Here is a 12,219-nt window from a genome sequence, read left to right on the forward strand (position 1 = left end):
ATTGGGGAAAGAACCTAAATCAATCCAAAATGCGGAATTTAAAGATACGAAGAAAAGGGGATGAGAAAAGAGGATAAATACTTGACCCGAATTGGGGGGGGGGGGATCCTATAGACAAATCTAGGTATATGAAACCTAAACCCTTCTAATTTGAATTCAACAACCCAAAAGAACCAAAACAATGTGACTTCAAGGCAAGATATTCGGATGAAATCCACAAACGAACAATCTTCATGAAATCATTGGAAATAAACGGTTCAAAGACCAATAATGGAATCCACCATTAATTCTACTAAACTAAGCTAAACCCTAGCTAAACAAACTATGATAATCCTATCATCACTCAAATATTCATCATCCAAAATCTAAGTAATGAAATGAAAGACAAGCTATATATACAAGCTAAGTAAAGAAGACTAATAGGCAATTACAATGCTACCCTTAATGAAGTAAGGGCCTTGTTTGGCTAGTCTTCTTAGTGTAGTCTTCAATTCAAGAATTGGCCTTCAATGGCCAAACACGCCCCTCCTTTCATAGATGACCCTCTAATCAACCTTGCATGCATGGCCTTCTTGCAAGCATAACCTTCTTTGCACAAATAGCCAACTCCCGACCTTGTCCAAGTTTGCACATGTAGCCAATTTGCAGAAATGCCCCTATTTGCACGTTTGGCCACTTTGAGCATTTGGCTCCCTTTCTAGTAGCTTCTTCTTCAAGCCTCGCCCAAGCCACCTCCCACACATCATAGGCCTCATTGTGGGGCTTGTATGGGCCTCTAAAGGCCTTCAACGCCATCCTTATCATCCATGCCGCTTGTAGAGCTTGAAGTTCCATATCTTGGCCTTGGATGTAAGTCTTGAAATGAGGTGTGTCAAGTAGGATCGTATCATCTTCCCCTTTCTTCAAAAGGATTCGTCCTCGAATCCGAACCTAGCAAACCCAAGGGAAGACATACGAAAACATACTCCTCAAAGATTGAGGGTTAGCACACAAAGTAATAACCACACATACATGCCAAGGATGGACAAATTTGTGGTACAACCACACATCAATAGCAATCATGACTATCAAGTGCATACATGAGGTATCAAGAAGTTGATTCCTCCAAGGTTCATGACATGAGGATAGAGTAATAAAACCAATGGATGTAAAATACGAAGCATGTAATACTACATTGGTTCTATTTGACAAGAAGTACCATGGGAACTCATTTTCCAAATAAGGTGTTCCTAAATCCAACAAGGTAACACCCGGTCAAATGGGAAGTATAGCCACCTATTAGGGTCAAAAAACAACCAACTACCCCACAAGTACCTTCCTCAACATAAGATGCACCCCCAACACAAATAGAGCATCATCATATGCAAACAAGTAATAAAGAAAAGTATCACTTAAGATAACTTCCTCATCCATGTCATTCTCCAATGTAGCTTCACTATTAGGTTCAAGAATAAGATCATTCAATAGGCTATTATGAAGTTGAACATGAACGGAAGAATTTGCAATTTCTAGACAAGAATCACCTTCCTTTGTAACACTTTCCTTCCCCACAAATGGATCACAATCCTTCAAAGGAGGATCTCCATCATGGGAAAGAGTGTCATCACTCCATAGTGGGTTACATATCACATTATAGCCTCCAAAAAAGACCAAATGCTCAACATTATATGCAATCCCATTATCTTCACAAGCATACTCACCATGAAGTGCATAGCCAATAGGCTCATCTTCACCACATTCTTCCAAATCTTGCAAGTTCTCACCAAGTCATCATATCGAAAGTGTGAGGAATGAGCATACCTCAATTCACCTCCATGTCCATGGTGTGTAGAATGAGACTTTTCATGCTCGTATCTACCATAGGAAGCTTCATAATCATCCACTCCTTCTTTTTCACAAGCCTCATGAAGTGTTGCCTCACAATTGCCCTCGGAGTAGTATTCTTCACCCTCGTACAAGTTATGATCATATCGACCACGTTTCTCATATGACTCATGAGCACCATCACCAATAGTGATGCTCATATCCTATGTCATCTCCGTCATAGCCTCCGTCACCCTCATAGTCATACCCTCCATTGCTAGAGGCATAACTCTCAAAATCGTCTCCACAAGACTCGGAAGCTATGGATGACATCCTTATCTATCCTTCTCCTTATGTCTCCTCTTCGTGTACCTACAAAACGAGCAAATAATATTAGTAGCAAAGGTCCCTCACGTCACTCATATTTGTACTCAAGCTTACCTCTCAACCTAAGCTCATCCAAGGTTGGTCAAGTTAACCCTTTAATCCAAATCAATTCACAAGATTGCTAACCTTTGTGGAGGAATAGATTCTGTTAATCGAGAGACGACGACTCGATAAAGCAAAAGGACTTGAGCCAAGAAGATTCAACGATATCAAAACGAGAAAAGCTTGAAAAGAATTGGCACGAATGAAAGACTGACTCAAGAACTAGCATACACAAGTAGGAAAGTACTAAATGCACACTAGTTGAAGAATACAAGAACGAAATGCTAAAATCGGGAACGAAATAAAATTTCGGGCCGGGTAGGTGATAACTTGAAAACACGGCCGTGAAGCCCCAATTGATCTAAGGTATCAATTTGAAACAACTAAAATTTTTAAGTTTCTATACTTTTTTTTTTTTTTTTTTTGCTCCCTACTAAAGGATTAGGGACGCAATCCAACAATCACTCCCAAGAAAATTTGAAATTGAATTGAATTAGAAGTGAAAGAAATCGAAGTCGAATCAAGAAACGAGCACCTTAGAATTGTTGCGGAAGATAGTGTTATACGATCACTTTCACGACCAATATCACCTTTCACGACCAACTTACACGGACCGTATAATATTATACGGTCCGTATAATACGTCCGTGTTCGAAAGACGAAATGAACAGAATGTCTCCAAGTCAGCTCCTATTTCACGACCATGTTCACGGGTCGTATAAAATTGTACGGTCTGTATAATACGTCCGTACTTGAAGACCAAATAGTAATGTAGAATGTCATGCCCTTTTTAACCCGATTAAAAAACTAGTTCACAACTTATGACTATGTTTCCTCTCCGGTTTTGTAAATTTTCAAAGTCGCCACCTAATTTTAGGAAAATATTAGGAAACCATTTGTAAAAAAAGTAAACTCCATTTTTTAGTCTTTGAAACCTGTGAGATTCTAGGTAAGGGTTATATTTAGGAATTTTTACTCATTGTAGCTTCTTTTAATACCTAATTATTAATATTAACTATCCTTTTATTTAATTATATTTAGTAGCTAATTAATTTTTCTAAATTACAAATGGTAGCTATATCAAAAAATACATACCCAAACACATATATCTTTCTTTTTCTCAATCACTACTCATTTCTATTTTTCATTTCTCAAAAATCTTAAAAATCTCTCTTCCCTTCTCTCAACCACCACCACCATGGCTGCACCACCACCATGGCTGCACCACCACCATGGCCGCACCGCCCCCTCTCTCTTCTCCCTCTCCCTCTGTGCTCACCCCTTTCTCTCTCCGCCGCCCATCTCTCTCTTCTCCGTCTCCCTCTGTGCTCACCCCTCTCTCTCTCTCTCTCTCTCTCTCTCTCTCTCTCTCTCTCTCTTTTCACTCGCGTATCCGGCCGTGTGCATTGTTGATGGCGGCGTGATGGATTGATTTTGAGATGGTATGAGAAGATGACGAGAGGTGGAGAGATTAGGTTTTGTTGGTGATGGAAAGATTAGGGTTTTTTGTGCGATGGTGTCTCGCATTTGGGTTTTGGTGGTGGTGGTGTCTTAGATTAGAATTTTGGTGGTGTTGGAGAGATTAGGTTTTTGGTGGTGGTAGTGTCTCGTATCCGGCCATGTGTATTTGTTAAAAGCCAAATACAAATACATTAAAAAATCTACATCTCACAAATACACGTTTTTGAATGTATTTGTCTTTGTATTTTTGAGTGCATTTTTTAGTGTATTTTGTTAATAGCCAAACACATTATTTTTTTGAATGTATTTGTCATGTATTTGAATTTTTTGGTCTTGTATCTGAATGTATATGTTGAAATCCATTCAAATACACGAAAATTTGAATATATTTGGCTTCATAGTAGTTGGATTGTACACAATGTATTTGAAATACATTAAAAAAATCAGTAAAATACATCAAAAAAAAAATCAGTAAAATACATAAAAAAAAATCACTGAAATACATTAAAAAAAAAGACACGGAAATACATCAAAAAAATATATATTAATATCTAATTTAATAGCTCCACCATTAAAGGCTAAAATCAAGGATCATATTTATTTATTTTTTTACCTTATTCTCATGTATTTGTTGGCAACAAATACATGCGAAAACATACACTATTTTGCCAAAATGTAGCTACAAATGGTAATATTTAAAAGGGTAGCTACAAATGGTAGGAAGCTACAATAAGGTAGTCATTTGAGAAATTTTACCTTATATTTACCCCGAGGGGAAGATGTTAAGCATCCCTCAGAGCCTATCCGAGGACAGTCTTTAAACTTAGTTTAATTAACACTAGAGGAGGATTATTTAATTATTTCCTATTTTATTATCACATGTTTTTAAAGAACTTCTAAAGGAACTAATTTGCAAAGACGATTGGTACAAATAGAAATTTTAATGTCATTATAATCATGTAAATAAATGTATGCACCTATAGAAATGATTAGTGAGAGTATGTATGCATGTATGTAAAAATGGTGTATGTTCATGTTTATTTGCCAAACAGAAGTAGTTTAGTATGGATGAGATGAGATGTAAACATATATACATATATACCCATGAGGTATTTTTGTATAAAATAGTATAACAATGAGAGGATTAGTAGGAATATTTCTTTGAGAAGATATTGTATATAGGTGGTATTTATATCAATGTAAAAATGGTATATAATGTTCTAAAAATAGCCATTTTGTGATATGAGAGTAATATATATGTATACACATGATGAAAAGATGATTAAAGGAATTATTTAAAATAAGATAGTATATATATGTATGCATGCATATAAAATGGAATATGTACCTTGTTGTTTTTGTAAAATAGCTTGGGCCACTATACCTGAACCCTAATATAGAGTTTTCGTATTGAACTTGTAAATTAGCCTGCTCACAATATTAATAGTTCCCAAAGAAAATGATTTGACCTTGTGTTTTGAAAACCATTTGGGTCTGTGCAGTGGAGCAAAGTTTTTATAAGAGAATCAGCTTTATTTCCTAAAAAGTATGCGTTTAACTCTAAAAATACCTCTCTAAAATATCGCTTTATGTTAAGGTATTCTTAGATACCTGAAACATGGTGTCAAGAACAAATAAGTTTGAAAGAAATGCTTCATTTTTTTTTTTTTAGCGAAAACCATTGCTTGCGTCCTGAAAAGTTAAACAGCATCAAGAAAACCATGTGACTATTCCAATATAATGAATAATTATACTAAGTTCCAGTACTTGGAAGGGAAAGCGAGTGACTAAGTTTACTAACACACTTAAATGGCTTGTACAACCCCAACAAAGCAAAGCAAAGTAGTCAATGCAAAGAGCAAAATGTTAGTCACAAGGTAATATATATCTTAATCTACGAAATGTGACAAAATTTGAGAGGAAGAAGGACGTCGACTCTTGACACGAACGAAGGCTGCTAGATGCGAGCACACGAATATGTTACTGATGCTTCAGATCTTGGAACAAGTCAGAGTTGTACTATAACTCCAAATGCCCTCCCAAGGGTGCTCATGAAAAAAAAAAAAAAAAAAAAAGATAAAGAGAAGGATTAGAAACTATTATCAAAAAGGAGAAAGAAATTTATATAACTTTAATTAATAAAGCCAGATAAAAGAATCATATGTAAGACAGACTTTCACGTCACATTCTCAGAACACAACACCACGATCAGTTTAAAAGAAGATCATTGTAGTCCCAATTGCTACTCAAACAACCAAACGCTTCAAGCTAAATGTACAACAAGAACTTTTGATTAAACTAAAGCTTACTCAGACTTCAAAACATCATATTGGCTTATTCCCAAACAACATATATCCAGAGATACTTAGCATATTTTCTCTAGGTTCAAATAAGGAGAAATAAGTCAGCATATTAATTGCACCCAAACTTGAATATAGCAGCCCCACTCCCTTTTTTATGCAAGTTTAATTTTTCCAAAATCTAAAAAAATCAAGTCATTCAAGCTCTAAAGGGAGCAACGAATTCATGTTTTTTAAGTATCAACAATCTGATCAAAAGGGAAGTACACCAACAACCAAACTATATATATATATATATATATATATATATATATATTTATTTATTTATTTTTGTGGAAACATAAATGCACTAATCCAAAAATAAGTTCAGTTAATCCAATAAGGTTTTGACTCAACACACATATGGTAATTCAGTTGCCTCAAGTGTTACTTATTTCAAGAGAAATAGATAGTCCCATTCAAATATGCTACCGCCTCCCAAAGGCTAGCTACTTTAAGAGAAAACACAAACTTCAAACAATCTTCAATTAGACTAAAGATAGAGTTTTAACAAAGAGGTACTTTAAAGATGAAAGCTTTAGCCATTCTTCAATCCCCAAGTAAAATCCTCTTAGGTATAGTATATACTGAAGCATAATACAAAAGACCAAAAACTGAACCAAATAACTTTTAACAATTGACAAGAAATACCATTCCTACAGCCGTGGTTTCTAAATGCACCATCTTGATCTCGAACAAACTATTGAAGGATTGATTATTCACAACTTATGTTAACCTTATGCGAATGTAGGTAAACTCTTACACACTAGTGACGCACATACTTTTTATAAACAAATTAAAATATCATTAATTTGAAAACACAATCCAGCAGGCCATTATAACAGCGTTTTTTATTCTTATGGCTCCTAAGTTACAATGAGCAAATAATAGAGCAGAGAAGAGAGACACTCAGCTAATGATTAACGACATGTTTACACTGCTTCATACTATTCTTTCATGGGCGTCCATAAATAGGAAAAAGCAGTCACTGGATTCAAATATGTTCAGATCTTATTCACGAGTGGACAGTTTCATATATTCATGGATGGTTATTTCCTAAGTAGACCGACAAGCAAGCCTAATCTCGACTCACTGCAGGTCATTTCTTTTAATAAAATTGCAATAAGATCATTCAATAAGGGTATTAAAACATAATTTAAACTAGCAATACGATTATTCCCATAGTCGACACATTAAGTCGTTATTACTCCTAAGTTATGTTGTGGCTATAAACAGTAAACAAGAATAGTTAGAAGGAATGATTTCTTATACCTCATTTTTTTTTGAACATACAAGAAGAGCATGGTTGAGTAGCTCACTGATAATAAACATAAGTCTCATACTTATATTCTAACAAACTAACCTATGTATATACACATATATTTTGGCCTGCCTTGGAATTAACAGCTTGCATCCAAATAGCTATACACATGATTCTTATGAGGAGATAGTTAAGCACACCAATTCTGGTACGTACTTAAAACAGAAATTTAAGCGAATAACAAGAACATCACGACATGGCTGCATCTTTACTTTTACCAACTAGAGCTGAAAACTGGTCATGTACTGACTTAACTTGACAAACAGTGCTGCTAATGTGGAACAGTCACCTTAAAAATAAAAATTTTGAGCCTTCACATAGTATTGGACACGTATAAAACGAAGAGTGAAAGGAGGAACACTGTGGAGATTTAAAGAGGAAAGTGCAATCTCAACAAGTAGAATTAAACTAGACTCAAACTAAACATACATGAATCGAGGTCAAATTTTAGAACCAAATGTAGGAACACCATAGTTTAAACCTAGACACCATCTTTGAAGAAATGATTCTCTTGACGTAGACATAGAGACACACCTAATCTAGGACATGTATAATCATCGTTACTACTGAAATCTTTTATAGTGATTTTCCTTGGTGGGAACATGGCGAAACAGTCTCTCAAGACTGAAAACAGTCCATAAAGCCATTAAACAGGTCAATCAGGTCAATCATCTAATCCGGCAACTAAGCAGAATTCATTCTTCGCAAAAATAAAGGTTTATATGTAGTGCCTCGATTCTCATTAACCCTTTACATGTTAAAATGGCAAAAAAAAAGAAAAAGAAACAGGAAGGTAAATGATCGACGTAACTGCTCGCATACCCGACGAATTAACAGATGTTCTCCTTAAGTGTGGTTAATTCATTATACTAGACCATAGCCAACAGAGAACCAATGGATTAACACAAGAAGGATCTGACCAAAAAAAATAATAGAACGACTACACTTTTATCCTACGAATTTAAAGACGGAATTTCAAATATACCAAATGGGAGTCAAACAGCCCCGAAACAGCCCTTCAAAAAAAAAAAAAAACTGATTTGAAGCAGGACGACGTCACTGTTCACATGTTCTTCATGCTAAATTATCACTTTTTTTTTTCTAAGTATAATGGTTTGTATTAATCATTTCGTCGCACAGATTCAGAGCAACAAACAAATTCAAATAGGCCGAGACGACACAATCGACAAAGCGATTCAACGGCTACATTTTATTACTGAACTGAAAATGACAAGGAGACGAGAATGTTTACCTTCTTTAGGACAGCGAACTGGGCTAGTGTCGTCGTCGAGTCTCCGAATCCGCTCGAAAGTTTGTCGTTTTAGCCGAGAACTTGAAAAGAGATTTCGACAGCCAAAAAAAAGAAACTTAAAGTTAAAAACAGAATTTTCTACAGAATCCAAGTTTTGACCAAAGGAATTTTATGAAGGGGAAGCTTGTGAAAAATAAAAGGGATTTTTATCTTTTTCAACTTCTTGAACTTAAGGAGGATTTTTTAACTATCAAGAAACTTATGAAAATCCAGATTTTCTCAAATTGTTGAACTTGTTTTTTTTTCAACAGCCGATAGAGGCCGGTATTTATAGGCAAAGCGGAGGGGGGGTTTCAACAGCTCCTTCAAGGGGAAATTAGCCTCTAAACTTCGAATTAAAAAAAAAGAAAAAAAAATCTGAAATTTCAAAGAGATGAAATGATGAAGAAAAGTGACGGATTTTTCACCTTTTCAGATGGGTCTGATGGACGTGGATTCGTTGGGATTCCAAATCCAGTGGATTCGCGGGTATGAGGGCCTTTACCCACCGGATTGAACAAAAAATCGACCTTCAAACCGACGGCTCACTGCACTCTTCTTTCACCGAGGTTGATATGACGCTTTACCGGCTCCTTTCGGCTCTGCCACCACATCAATCGAAGGGGAAAGAGACGTGGTAGCAGTGGAGGTGGTGGGAGTTTCAAACCCACAGATTTCGCTATTTTTTTTCGATTCAAGAGAGAGGGAAGGTGGTTTTGGCAGTCTGATGGTCGTGGTGGTGGTGACGAGGTGATGGAAGTGACGTGACGGGGTGGGATGGCGGCGTCGGGGTTCGCGCTGGTTGAAGGGGAAGGGAGAGAGAAGGTCGTTTGGTTGAAGGAGAAGGACTTAGGGATTTTGGTTAGAAGACTTAGGGGCTTAGTTTAGGGAGCTTGGGCCGGGTCGGGTCGGCGGGAATTGGGCTGGGGCGGCTGAGTATTGGGCTGGGGCGGTTGGGCCATTGATTTGGGTCAAGGGTGAAAGGAAATTGACCCAATATTGTGGATAGTTGACTTAATTTCTAATCCCTTTTTATCTCAATCAATTAATTAAAATATGCTTCTTTGTCTTAATTAATTCCCCACAAAATATATACACCTATATAAATTATAATACAAGTAATTTAATATACGCATTTAGTTTAAAAATAGAGTAAAAGATGATTAGTATGGTAATAAGTAAGATTAAAGGAAAAATGTCAATGCCAACATTGATATACGAATATCAACATTACCATTATTATTATTTTTTTCGAATGACTTTAATTATATAAAAAAAAAATGTTTAGTCCCTTTCAATTATAAAATATGATGTTTGGTCATTTTTAAGAGACAATAAGAATGTTCTTAACTTTAGCGAAATATATCTCGAAAAATAGTGTAATAATTAGCGAAAATATTCCAAACTCATTTTCGGGGAATTTTCATGACTGAGAAGCATAGTGAAATTAATTAAATAAAAAGGAGGGCCAAAATTGGGTGTCAACAAGGAACTGTCCAAACCAGCTTCTATTCCACGACCAAGTTTCACGGGTCGTATAAAATTGTACGATCCGTATAATACGGTCGTACTCGACGGATCAAATGTAACAGAAACTCTCCAAACCCGCTCTTGTACCACGACCAAGTTTCACGGTCCATATATAATTTTACGGTCCGTATAACTTGATAACGACAACTTGATGAAATTCGGTACCTCGTTTGGCTCGGGAATTGTGCTAGATTTTCAAAATTTCGACTTCTTGGGACCCACTCAACCTTGTATTTACCCTTTTTGGCTAGAAAAACAACTTTTCAACTTTTGACTTAGATTCCTTGGATCTGAACTTTTCTTTTATCTTTCTTCTTCACCAAGAACAAAGATAAACAACAAAGAACACTCAAAAACCCAATGTGATCCAAATCAACTCGTTTTTGCCCCGAGTTTTTAGATCTAAGCTCCTTATCACTTATACAACAAAGCCCAATACGAATCAAAGCTCAATTTCACCAAAATCAACTAAATCCACTTTGAGTTCTTGAAGCTTTGATGAACCTCTAATGGTGGAAACTTCAATTCTTACCCAAATGGCTTTAAATTTCGTTTCTAGATGTTTTTCACCACAACAAACTCAAATCTAACTTCAAAAACAATAAAGTCAAAGCACAAAATGATTTTCGAATTTTTTTTTGGGATTTTCGATTTTTTTGATTTTTTTTTTTTTAACTATGAAGAACCTAGGATTGAGGATTGTAGAAACAACACTCTAGCCTAAGTTCTGATACCAAATGATACGAATCAAATTGGGGAAAGAACCCAAATCAATCCAAAATGCGGAATTTAAAGATACGAAGAAAAGGGGATGAGAAAAGAGGATAAATACTTGACCCAATGGAGGGGGGGGGGGAATCCTATAGACAAATCTAGGTATATGAAACCTAAACCCTTCTTAATTTGAATTCAACAACCCCAAAAGAACCAAAGCAATGTGACTTCGAGGCAAGATATTCGGATCAAATCCACAAACGACCAATCTTCGTGAAATCATTGGAAATAAACGGTTCAAAGACCAACAATGGAATCCACCGTTAATTCTACTAAACTAAGCTAAACCAAGCTAAACAAACTATGATAATCTATCATCACTCAAATATTCATCATCCAAAATCTAAGTAATTAAATGAAAGACAAGCTATATATACAAGCTAAGTAAAGAAGACTAATAGGCAATTACAATGCTACCTTTAATGAAGTAAGGGCCTTGTTTGGCTGAAGTCTTGCCCAGTGTGATCTTGATTCAAGAATTGGCCTTGATGGCCAAACACGCCCTCCTTTCATAGATGACCCTCTAATCAACCTCACGTACGACCTTCTTGCAAGCATAACCTTCTTTGCACAAATAGCCAACTCCCGACCTTGTCCAAGTTTTGCACATGTAGCCAATTTGCGTAAATGCCCCTATTTGCACGTTTGGCCACTTTGCGCATTTGGCCCCTTTCTAGTAACCTTCGAAGCCTCGCCCAAGCCACCTACCACGCGTCATAGGCCTCGTTGTGGGGCTTCACGGGCCTCCAAAGGCCTTCAACGCCATCCTTATCATCCGTGACGCTTGTAGAGCTTGAAGTTCCATATCTTGGCCTTGGATGTAAGTCTTGAAATGAGGTGTGCCAAATATAGGATCGTATCATTTACGATCTGTGGCTTACGAGTCACGGTGGTATATAATGCATCAAGTTCATCCCATAATAGCTTTATCTTTGTAAAATAACTTTATCTTATATCAACGGCCCCACTTTACCTTTAAGTCAACGATTTCCTTACGGAATTGGTAGCGTTTCTTCCCAATTGGATTGAGCCTATGTTTCAAGACATCCCGAAAAGGTTCTCGGCGGTTTTTGAGTAAAGCACGGCGCTATCTCCTTGGAGAGGGAATTAAGCAACGAAGTGACCGTATCATTGCACCAAGTCCAAAGTGAAAAGAGGGAGAATCGACGGATGGTGATTTTCGGCTCCCGTTGATGAAACCAAGTTCATTCTTGTTGAGAGTGCGATAAGAAGGGCTCTCCCGACTGCCAAGCCACGACCGTCAAAGGTGG

The sequence above is a fragment of the Lycium ferocissimum genome, unplaced genomic scaffold (assembly GCF_029784015.1).
Source record: "Lycium ferocissimum isolate CSIRO_LF1 unplaced genomic scaffold, AGI_CSIRO_Lferr_CH_V1 ctg9652, whole genome shotgun sequence".
In the NCBI taxonomy this organism is placed as follows: Eukaryota; Viridiplantae; Streptophyta; class Magnoliopsida; order Solanales; family Solanaceae; genus Lycium; species Lycium ferocissimum.